Source organism: Camellia sinensis, chromosome 6, assembly GCF_055761805.1.
Source record: "Camellia sinensis isolate YWXY chromosome 6, ASM5576180v1, whole genome shotgun sequence".
NCBI lineage: Eukaryota > Viridiplantae > Streptophyta > Magnoliopsida > Ericales > Theaceae > Camellia > Camellia sinensis.
In genome coordinates, this window is record NC_138966.1 from 45,057,355 (window position 1) to 45,068,887 (window position 11,533).

At 32.9% G+C, this 11,533-nt stretch overlaps 1 pseudogene across 1 annotated transcript; it reads left to right on the top strand.

The window, feature by feature from the left end:
* The first annotated feature begins 7,970 nt into the window (after positions 1-7,970).
* LOC114273465 (protein FAR1-RELATED SEQUENCE 5 pseudogene) lies at positions 7,971-11,254 on the top strand (annotated as a pseudogene). Its single transcript, XR_014331659.1, has 3 exons — positions 7,971-10,743; positions 10,830-10,961; positions 11,068-11,254. The product of XR_014331659.1 is annotated as a protein FAR1-RELATED SEQUENCE 5 pseudogene (transcript).
* Positions 11,255-11,533: the final 279 nt, after the last annotated feature.

Here is an 11,533-nt window from a genome sequence, read left to right on the forward strand (position 1 = left end):
AATTAATATTATTTTTTATCAGGCAAAAATTGGGTTTATTAGTGAAAATATGTATTTATATATCATTCTACTGTATTTTAAATTTTATTAATTGACAAAATGATTGTTTTCTTTTAAACTTATTATGGTTTTGTAATAGGTTTTATTTATTTATTTATTTGTTTATTTTTTATCATTTTTTTTGCTTTGGAAAGTGTTTGGGTGTGTAAGGTGCATACTATATGTACTTGTGTAAGTTCTCACAAATATACATAAATTATCTCATAAAATCGCATAAATTCTTACAAATATACGTAAGTTGTGATTTCTCAAATTTTTATGAGTTAACTTACGCATGTTTGTGAAAACTTACGCATATTCATGAAAACTTATACAATTTTATAAAGTATCTTATGTATATTTATGATAACTTACATAAATATATATGGTATGTACTTTTTTTTTTTGATCAGCAAAAAAATAAATTTTTATTGATGTAAAATTAGTACAAGGTACAAAATAAATTACACCAATAACGAAAAAAGGAGTGCAGAAGCATCACAATGAGCTAAATGATCCCGGCTAGGATGGCACCAAAAAGCCCATCCTATCATTTGCTAGCACCCCCAAGTTGGTGAGGAACCAACGAGAGCAGCTAGACATGACCTAGTGGACAACACTATGTGCTACTAGACACCCTCTGGTGAACACCAGCCGCAACCAAACACAAACAAGAACACAAACAAACCTGCAGAGCAACCCACTAACAGTACATACTAACAGCCAGCAAGCTCCACAAACAACACAGATGAGGATGAAGTAGCAGCCACAGCAGTGCATGTCCTCATATCAGCAGAGCATGAACAATGTGACACTAGCAGCAGCCTCATACTTCAGACAGTAGAGCATGATCCTTGCAGCAACAGCCACCACTCAGGTTTGAACCTGAAACAAGCCTCACAGCAGGCCCATGGAGGGGCCTTAGACCATTCCAGCTGCAGCAGCCAGAGTCAGACACATACTAATACGGAACCAGGGCCGGCCCTGCCCTAAGGCAGGTAAGGCTTGTGCCTTAGGCCCCATATTTTGGCCTAAAAATAGGGCCCCTAAATTTAAAAAATTGTTATAGGTTCAACCTTTTTTTTTTTTTTTTTTTTTGGTTTTAAGATCAATTTAAAGGGCCCCAAATGTTTTATTGGGCCCATGTATAATTTAGCCCATATTTATTTATAAATGTGTTTGGCCCATATTTATTAAAATGAAAATATATAAATAAATAAATAAAAAACAATAGGGCTCCTAAATTTGGTAAAACATATAAACATATATAACATAGGGCCCCTAAATTTGGCCCAAAAATAGGGCCCCTAAATTTGGTAAAATATTATAGGCTCAATGTTTTTTTTTTGGTTTTAGGATCAATTTAAAGGGCCCCAAAATATTTTTTTGGGTCCATGTATGATTTACTCCATATTTATTAAAATGAAAATATATGGAACAAAAAAAAGTGTTTGAGCTCAAGGAAAATAATACATACAATATATGGACCCTATTTTTTTTATTTTTTTATTTTTACCTTCTTTATCTATTAGATTTTAGTGGAATAAATAATTTTGCCCAAATTTTTTTACCTAGGTCTTTATCAATTTTAATTGAATAATTTTTTCCTAATTTTTTTGTTCTAATTTTTTTTTATTAAATTGTTTTATTTATAATTTTAATGATTATATGTGTAAGTAAATTTTTTATGGCTACAAACAAATAAAAAAATTGTAACTTATCGTTTTATTCATGAATTTTTTTTCAATATAAAAGGGCCCCAATTTCCAAAATTCGCCTTAGACCCCGACGAACTCAGGGCCGGCCGTGTACGGAACCTCACACTGGAGGGGCCTCAGACCATCCCAGCTGCAGAGCATCAATGCCATCCTCCATTATATAGTCCAGATTAGTAGACAGATCAGACCAGACCAGCATCCCATATCAGAGACCTTCACAGACAGATTAGTAGATTATCTGCAGAGACCTTCACAGACAGATCAGTTTCCAGCTATAGCCCAGCTTCCACCTTCCACCTTCACACTAGTAACAGCCCAGCCATAATCCTATGTCAGACACTCTCTCACCTGCTTCAAGTTTATGACAAAATCATGTACTGTGTAGTGCACCCCCTTAACATTTGACTTAACCCATAATGCAATTCTTACTTTCAATCTCTCTACCATTTGTGCAAAATCTGCCTTACCATTGTTAAATAAACATTCATTCCTAAGTTACCATAAGGACCATAACATAGCCAAAGGGACCACCTTCCAAATATTTAATTCCAAATACTTGTACACTTAAAAAATGACTTTTTACTTTATCTCCAATTTTTAAAACCAAATAAAAAGCACAACACGAGACATGGACATTGCCGTTCCCTTGGATTGGATTGGGCCTAGGGGTAGCTCAATTGGGCCAGCACGACACAACACAAATAGAAATTGGATCAGGCCAGACACCACAACACATTTTGTCATGAATAATAAATGCACCACGAAGCAGAACTGGAAAAACAAATGGGCTGGGTCTAGATATTGAACTTTCTTTGAGTAATAAAGATTTAATTTGTTTATCACAAAATTAATTCTATTTAGAAAATATAAACCATAAGAATATGAATCAAATCCGACAGAAGTGGTGTTTCAGTAACATAAATATAACCATTAAAATTGTGATATTTTTTACATAAATTTGAAATGAAATATAGTAAAAGTAGTTTAACATTTTGTAATCTAACACGTGTTTTTTACAAGAAAACGTAATTAACATTTTATAATAAACAATCTAACAATAGGCATTACCGCCATCAATGCAAATATGGAAAGGTTTCAAAGTAGGTACATATGTCGTGCATTCTAATTGTGATTTTGAGACTTAATCTTTCCATTGGATAAAATAATTTATTTTTTTCGTTAATTTTTTCTCTTATTCTCTATTATGTTATTTAATTATTCTTGTCGCTTACAATAACACACACATTCTTTGAACTTGTTGGATTGACATAGTACAACACAGTAGCAATATTTCAATCAATATGATGTATTTATACCTATTTTATTACCTTAATCATTTAAATATTAATTCTCTCTTTCATGAATTCATCACAAACTCAACAATTATTACGATCCACGTATCCAAGAATAACAAGAAAACAACCGCAATCTACAACCAATTTTAGTTTTTGTCAAATCTCAATTGTTTGCTTACCGTTTAAAATTTTTCAGAATTATGTCAAGCTTTCAATATGAAATGTCTTTGTTTGAGTAATCAAACTATCTCTTCACCAACTAAATTCGAACAAACTTCTTCGGTATTTATCTAAATAATAAATAATTTTGAATCACTCACTGAAACGGTTAAATTGACTTGGTTAGAAAATTCATACAAGTCATGTGATCATAGACATGAGTTAGGGATGAAACTTGAGATAAAGCCCGAAGTGTATGACCCATTGTGTGATTGTTTGACTGTCGGTGAAATTTTTTATATAATTAATAAGTTTCTAAACACTTCTCACATATTTTAAAATACTTATCACTAATTTGTCAAATTTTTAAACTTTTTATATATTTCTAAAACACATTTTACATCTTAACAAAAATTTATATGTTAACAAGGAGTAGGGATGGCAATGGATAACCTATCCTGTGGGTATTCATGGAGACCAAACCCAAACACATGGATTTTTCCTTTTTTTCTTATCCATTGGGTAGGGTAAGTGATATTTTTTAAATATCCACAGGGGATGGGTCGGGGATGGGTACCCACTAATTTTCCCATTTTTTTTTTAAAGATTCACAACCAAAGTTAAACATACATTTAATCTTTTTTCTTTTATTTGTTTATTTATTTATTTTCATGTTCAAACCAATATTTTTTTTTTATTTTTTATTTTTTAAGATTCACAACCAAAGCTAAATATACATCCAATCTTTTTTCTTTTGTTTTTTTTTTAAATTTTGTTTTTTTTAAGGTTCACAACCATTTTTTTTAAAAATTTTTTAAGATTCACAACCAAAACTAAATATACATTCAATCTTTTTTCTTTTGTTTTTTTTTTAAATTTTGTTTTTTTTAAGGTTTACAACCATTTATTTATTTATTTTTTTTAAAGATTCACAACCAAAGCTAAATATACATTCAATCTTATTTTATTTTATTTGGCTCAACAACAAAATCAAATACACATTAATTAACAATGTCACATTATTCTTGTCAAATTTTATGCATATCTAGAATTTTTTAAATTTATTTAGAAAAATTCTATTCCTACAAAAAAATTCCATCTTCTTTTTTAATTTTATGTATCTCCTTCTCCTCTCTATTAATTGATCTTCGATAATTTGAAGGTGAGTTATTGCTCTCGTTTCCATCTTCTTCTTCTTCTTCTTCTTTTTAAAATTTTTTATTTGCATTTATAGAATGAATTTTTTTTGTTTTAATATATCCTGCAATTGTTTTATTGGATTTCTCTCTGATTTGATGGTAGCCTTAGATTGAATTTCTCAATTTTCATCTTAACTAGTGATCACCTTAATTAAAATTTTATACATTTTTGTCTTCAGTTTTCATGTTTTGGTTATGATTAATTGTGCGTTTTTGATCGATAGTCACAATCTTGTCACCGCTAGATTGTCGTCATCGCAAATCACCATTGCTGTAGTGAGAGGATGAGAGAGAGTGAGAATTAGAACTGTAATTGTCAACAGAGTAGTGAAAACATATGGAGAAATTATTTTTCGATGTACCCACAAAAAAAAAAAGATGGGAAAATTAGTGGGTACCCATCATCGGTTGAGATTTAAAGAATATCACTTACCCTACTCGACGAACAAGAAAGAAGGGGAAACCCAAGTATTTGGGTTGAGTTTCCATGGATACGCATATGGTAGATTATTCATTGCCATCCCTACTCTATTGACAATTAGGGTTCTAATTCTCACTCTCTCTCATCCTCTCACTATAACAACGGCGATTTGCGATGACGACAATCTAGCGGTGACAAGATTGTGACTGTCGATAAAAAACGCGCAATTAATCATAACCAAAACATGAAAATTGAAGACAAAATTGTACAAAATTTCAATTAAGGAGATCACTAGTTAAGATGAAAATTGGAAAATTCAATCTAAGGTTACCATCAAATCAGAAAGAAATCGAATAAAAAAATTACAGGAGATATTGAAACAAGAGAATTTATTCTATAAATGCAAATAATTTTTTTTTTAAAAAAAGAAGAAGAAGAAAAAGAAGATGGAAACGAGAGCAATAACTCACATTCAGATTATCGAAGATCAATTAATAGAGAGGAGAAGGAGATACATAAAATTAAAAAAAATAAAATAAAAAAGAAGATGGAATTTTTTTTTTTGTAGGAATAGAATTTTTCTAAATAAATTTAAAAAATTCTAGATATATATAAAATTTGACAATAATAATGTGACAATGTTAATTAATGTGTATTTGATTTTGTTGTTGAGCCAAATAAAATAAAATAAGATTGAATGTATATTTAGCTTTGGTTGTGAATCTTAAAAAAAATAAAAATAAAAAATTAAATGTATATTTAGCTTTGGTTAAGATTGAATTTTTCGAAATAAATTTTAAAAATTCTAGATATACATAAAATTTGACAAGAATAATGTGACAATGTTAATTAATGTGTATTTGATTTTGTTGTTGAGCCAAATAAGATAAAATAAGATTGAATGTATATTTAGCTTTGGTTGTGAACCTCAAAAAAAAAGAAAAAAAAAAGATTGAATGTATATTTAACTTTGGTTGTGAATCTTAACCAAAAAAAAAAAAAAAACAAACAAAGGTTGTGAACCTTAAAAAAAAAAAAAAAAAGTTGTGAACCTTAAAAAAAAAAAATTAAAAAAAAAGATTGAATGGATATTTAGTTTTGGTTGTCAATCTTAAAAATGAAAAATAAAAATAAATAAAAAAATGGGGGGTCAAGTTGGGTTAGGGAATATCCAAACCCATTAAGAGATGGGGAGGGTAGTACCCATGGGGAATGGGGAATGGGGAATGGAGAAAAATAATTATAGGAGAATAGGGATGAAGAATTAATATTCACTCCATTAACCCCCATTGCCATCCCTAACAAGGAGAGGCTTTAAGAACACGTTTTAAGTTTCATACTCCATCTAATGCAAGAGATGAATTCTCTCTCTTGTTTCTCCAAATAGTGCACGTTTCATTCTAAAAAAGAATGAGACTCTTTTTATGAATGAAGCAACCAAGAAATAAAAAAATAAAAAAATCCATTCAGCTGAGTTTTGATCATTAATCATGAATTTAAATAGAATTTTTTTTTTTAAAAAGTGAAAGATATATAAATAAATTTATTTTTTCTTTATTTTCTTTTTCATTTCTAAATTTGTATTTAAATTTGTGGGTGTTCAAACAAGTCATTGTTTTGTATATTTCAATGTGTTACTGTGTGTTTCAATGAAAATATAAGAATTTTACTAATGTTTCCGTTTTGATGAAAAAAATAAAATAAAATTTAAATAACAAAAACAAAATGAGAAGAAGCAAACAATTTCAGGCACAGATGAAACTGAAAAAGAAAACATTCCCCTACAACATTTTATATAAACAACAAAATGTTAAAGCTGAAGAAAAAAAATTTACACTAAAATACCCAGAAACACGGCATGCACATATGCTCAACGTACATGCGGTGACTGCCAGCAGGGCGGCAATGGGGATGCTAACAGTGTCGGATTCATGGGTGACCGATGATGTCTTGCTGCTGACTTACCAATAGATTTAGAAACAGTCCGATGCTCTGGTTGGGTGTGTTTGGCTACGTTTTTGGGAGCTTGAAGCTGTTCTAGTGTCGCTAAGACCTCTGCCATTCGTGGTCGGAGTTTGGGCTCGGTGCTTAAACACTGTAAGGCAACTGTAGCAGCTGCATAAGCTCCTTTTTTTGGCGTCCGGATCCTCTAGAGTTATTCTCTAGAGTGATCTCCTGAAGTGGATGATCGGACGACTGTGCTTAAGCCTCACCAAAACGACGTCGTTTTGGTGAGGATTTTCCCAAAAAAAAAAAAATAAAAAAATTCAGCATTTTCGATTTCAAAATTCCCCCAGGTTGAAGAACACGAATACAGATGGCGGGAAGAAGCAAAACAACGAAAGAACGAGAGATCGAAGAAGAGTAGAGAGGTTGCTGCTTCGTGCATCCCGTCGCCCCACCGTGGCAGTCGCCCCGCTGTCGCCGCCGTCGTGCCGTTCCATTGTCCTGCCGCCGCCGTGGCCATCGCCCCTGTTCCAACCAATTGAAGAAGATATAGGTATTTAGAATGTTTAAATATATGTTTTAAGTTCGATTTTGTTTTTTTTGGTCTCCTCGAAATCAATCCCAGATGATAGCCCTATGGTTGAGAACATAATTTTTTTTTTGCAATATCTGTGTTGTGCTGAATATTGTTCAATCCCTGTATTAAATCCATTAAATCCATTCATTTCAAATCCATGTATCGAAATGGAGCCTCAAGTGGTAGGGGGTTTGAACTATCAAGATATATGCCAATGTTGAGTTCTGGGTTAGGTGGACCAAAACAGGACCTGATCCTATACTTGAATCTGGATTCTTACTTGTTGACAGACGAAGCTATTGTTCATAGATTTCTTGTTGAGCACATAAGCAGAATTGGTGTTTCAGTATAACTGCTTCTTTAGCTGAAAAATAGTTTAGTTTGATTGTTTTCTCAAAACGATAACCATCAATACCATGAAAACTTGCAATATCTGTGTTGATTATTTAGAACAATAGTTTAGATATATATATATATATATATATTAAGAACAGTCGAGATTAAAAACTTCCAAATCCAGCTGCTTATAGTATTCTCATGCAACTAATTAAATTTCCACAATCCAATCAAAGCCCCCTTGTTGCTTGATATCCTTTAAAACTTGGGTTACTAAAACGGCATTCATGAATTAAATTTTAGCAATCCTTAGGGATTTGATATTAATTCCTCAATCATGCAAAACACAAAATTAGACTGATCAATGCTGCAAAGCAAGTAACCCAGGGCTTTGTATTATTGTACAGTTATTAGAACACAAGGTCACAAATTAAAATTGACAACATATTACCTAAGAGTGCAAACGCTGGATGGTCATGTATATTAAGCAACATATAGTGCATGAATGCTTCAAAGGACTCATTTATAATTTTTTTCTTCTGAATACCTGCTGTAGTGAACATCTTAAAACCACACTGTGGTACATAACAAAGACCATAATTTAGTTTGTATTATTCAGTTTGTTATTCGTTGATTATCTTATTTAGTTTGTATTATTTTGCAAACATAATGTACAGTTTTTATGCTAATATTGAGCACTTCTTTATTTTTTAAGTGACTTGGCACATTGATATGGAACCTAACAATCATGAGAATGACGGGGGTGAGTGTGATTGGAAGCCTAGAGTTCGCATGACATTTGATACAGAACAAGAAGTATATGATTTCTATAATAGTTATGGAGGAAGGTTGGGCTTCAGTATTAGAAGGGGTTATGTAAACAAGAGCAAAGAGGGGCAAATCACTTCAAGGCAATTTGTTTGTAATAAGGAGGGATTTCGGGTTGTCGACAAGCGAGATCCATTAACAAAAAATCCTAGGCAGGAAGTGAGGATTGGTTGTCAAGCCCGACTTGTTATTAAGTGGGATAGGAATATGCAGAAATTTTTTGTTAGTGATTTTGTTGAACAACATAATCATATCTTTGTACCAACAGAATGTACGCATATGTTACCATCCCAAAGGAAGATATCTGCATCACAGGCAACCGAAATAGATTTTGCTGAAAAATCTGGAATCCGTCTTAATGCTGCATTTGAGCTCATGGGTAATGAAGTTGGTGGAAGGGAGTCACTTGGGTTCACAAAACTGGACCAAAAAAATTATTTGAGAATGAAGAGGCAAAACAGTTTAGCATATGGGGAGGCATGTAGCATTTTGCAATATTTTCGTGACAAATCATTGGAGGATCCATCTTTTTTTTACTCGGTCCAATTAGATAACGAGGAGCAGATTACAAACATATTTTGGGCCGATGCTCAGATGATCATGGATTATGGGCAATTTGGTGATGTTGTGACTTTCGACACTACTTACAAGTTAAATAGTGCACATAGACCATTTGCGTCTTTTGTTGGATTTAACCATCATAGGGAAACTGTGATATTTGGTGCAGCTTTGATGTATGATGAGACCGCCGATTCTTTTGTATGGCTTTTTAGAAGATTCTTGGAGGCAATGTCAAGTAAGGCTCCAAAAATAATTTTTACGGATCAGGATGCTGCAATGGCTAAGGCCATACCTATTGTCATGCCTAACACAACCCATCGCCTTTGCACTTGGCATTTGATGCAAAATGCATTAAGGCATGCAAATTCTATCTTCAAGGATAAGGCGGCGGTGAAGGATAAGGGGATGAAGAGTGTTTTATCCACGTTTATGTACGACATTGAGGATGAGGAAGAGTTTACGTTAAAATGGGAGGAAATGCTTGACAAGTATGAAGTAAGAGATAATCATTGGTTGAAGTTAACATTCTGGGTGAAGGAAAAATGGGGTTGGCCATATGTTAGAAATGCATGGGGTGCGGGCATGAGTAGCACCAACTTAGTGAATCCTTTAATGCTTTCTTGAAGGATTTCATTTAGTCTGATCATAACTTAATGCAATTTTTCATGCATTTTGATCGAGTTCTGTCTGAGAAGAGGTACAAAGAGTTACAAGCCGAATATGCTCTATGCCAAAAGTTGCCAAGGGTGAATATTAAAGTGAAGATTATGAAGCAAGCTGCAGATGTTTACACAAATTAAATTTTTGAAGAATTTCAGGATGAGTATGTCAAGTCCCTAGAAGTAAACATTGAAGAAATTGAAAATGATGGTGAGAGTACTGTTTATACGGTTCTTGATAGTGATGGTATAAAGGTGAGGAAGGTGAGACAGGAGTGTGATGATTTAGTCACTTGCAGTTGTAGGAAGTTTGAAATGAAGGGCATTTTGTGTAGTCATTGTTTGAAGATCCTTAGAGAAAGACTCAAATTCAAAGAGATTCCTTCACAATATATTCTGAAGAGATGGACTAAAAAAGCAAGATCTGAAAATGTGAAAGATAGGTGTGGACATGATATTCAAGTTGATGTAAGATTGCATCAAACTTCACGTTATAGGTCATTGATGGCAATATTCAGATCAGTAGCGTGTAGAGCTTCTGAAAGTGAGGAAACATATAATTTGACGGTTGAGAAAGTGGATGAATTAATTGCAGACATTGAAACCATGTTAAGCGCAAAATTCAATATGCCTTGTTCAGATACTATTCAAGAAGAAAGCCCCCCCGAAAGCTTTGAAGTGGATGGTGTAGCGGATAAAAATGTAGTTCAAGCAAAAGGACTCAAGAGAAGAGAGTGCACTAGCAAGGGACGAAGGTGGATAAAAGGTGGTTTGGAGCTTGCGTTGGCAAAGAAAAATAAAACAAGTTCATATAATGCTTCCCAAACTTCCATGTCTGTTACTCCTCAAACTCCTCCCTTATTTCGGCAAGTGCTCCTAAAGCACCTCCCTTATTTCATCAGTCGGCTCCTTTATTTTCAAGTGCTCCTCAACTTCCTCCATTCTCACCGAGTGTTCCTGAAGTTAGAGCTTCTTTGTCTCAATTCATGTATCCCACCTATGATGTAAGTTAGTTTAATAAGAAGTTTTAGTAGAGATTTGTAGGTGACTATTATCATTTGAAATTGATATGTGTTTGTTATTGTTGCAGCCAAGTTTTTCTCATCACAATATGCATTTTTCCATGTCATCGATGTATTCCGTCCATGGAACCTATCAAGCATTGCTTAACAATGCAAGTAGTTATCACTCGCAAGCCTCAAATAGTTCCGCATGTAGTGAAGTAATTTATTTTTCACCTTTCCTCTTTTATTTTGTCATTCATTCATTTAAAGTTACAATTTATTTTATGGTTCCTTTGATGTAATATTATTTTATTTTTTTTGTAGGTACTATATGCTCGTGGTCGTGGGCATGGGCGTGGGCGTGGGCATGGGCATATGGATCACACGTCAACATCTTAGCGTTATTTTGTTTTGGGAATTTTTGTGAATTTTTTGTTGGATATGTAATATTGAAAACCTTTCATGAAACTGTTGCTGAAATGTTGCTGTAATTGAGTTAAAATGTTCCTGAATTTGTTGCTGAAAAATTCCTGAAATAGAGTTGAAATATTGCTGAAATAGAGTTAAACTGTTGCACATTTTTTGCTTGAATAATGCTCAAATGTTGCTGAAATAGAGTTGATGAAATGTTGCTGAAATTGTTGTTGAAATGTTGCTGTAATGGAGTTAAAATGTTGCTGAATTTGTTGCTAAAAAATTGCTGAAATAGAGTTGAAATGTTGCTGAAATAGAGTTAAACTATTGCAGATTTTTTGCTTGAATAATGCTCAAATGTTGTTGAAATAGAGTT